Consider the following 1,110-nt stretch of genomic DNA (forward strand, 5'->3'; position numbering starts at 1 on the left):
GGTCTACCTCACAAATCCGGCTAGACTGGAGCATGTACACTGGTACAGATAAGAGCTCTGACACACACGGAATGTAGGACAGATAAAACCCCCAGGAGCAATAATGGGAGTAGTGGTACCAGGAGGGTAAGGGGAAACTGAGGGGAGAAGGGGGAACCAACTACAATGATAGCTATATAAACGCCCCCTCCCAGGGGGACGAACAACAGAAACCTGGGCAAAGGGAGACAGGGGACAGTGTAAGATATGGAAACAATAACAATTTATACATTATCAAGGGTTCACGAGGGTGGGAGGTGGGAGAGAAAAAGAGAGGAGCTGATACCAAGGGCTCAAGTAGAAAGAAAATGATCATGGTTAAAAAAAAAAACAAGAATGATGGCAACATATGCACAAAAGTGCTTGATACAATTGATGTATAGATTGTTATAAGAGCTGTAAGAGCCCCCAATGAAACAATTTATTAAAAATTTTAAAAGTTGGCCATTGCCATCCACCAGAAGAGCCTCAGAAGATAGGGCTGGCGATTTGCTTCCCAAAGATCGCAGCCACTATGCAAAAGGCAGGCCTATCGGAAACACAGAAGGGACACGGAGGAGTAAGGACCGATTGGGTGGACAGTGGTTTGTCTTCTCGCGATGTAGGATGAGGTAGAAGTGGGCAGTAACTTCAGGAAAAAAGTCCCAATTTGTGGGAAGAATGCACGACAAGTTAGGGTGTACAGTTTTCGGCTGCCATGTGTCTATTTTGCCAGGATATGAGTTTTATCAATGGTGTCCCGCTTTACCAATGTTAACATCTGGTCAGGCTGTTCTATGCAGATCATTGTGATTGGTTCCCCCTGTCTCCCACCCGCCCTTCCCTTACCCTCCTGGTATGTCTACTCTCATTATTGGTCCTGAGGGGTTTATAGGTCCTGGATTCCCTGTGTTTCCAGTTCTTCTCTGTACCAGTGTACATCCTCTGGTCTAGCTGGATTTGTAAGGTAGAATTGAGATCATGTTGTGGGGTTAGGGGCGAAGCCTGGCTATCAAAAGATGCAGCGTCTGGGGTCTTAAAGGCTTGAAGGTAAACAAGGGGCCATCTAGCTTGGAAGCAACAAAGCCCACA

Source organism: Echinops telfairi, unplaced genomic scaffold, assembly GCF_000313985.2.
Source record: "Echinops telfairi isolate 266 unplaced genomic scaffold, ASM31398v2 ScPeMD7_655;HRSCAF=1070, whole genome shotgun sequence".
Classification (NCBI taxonomy): domain Eukaryota; kingdom Metazoa; phylum Chordata; class Mammalia; order Afrosoricida; family Tenrecidae; genus Echinops; species Echinops telfairi.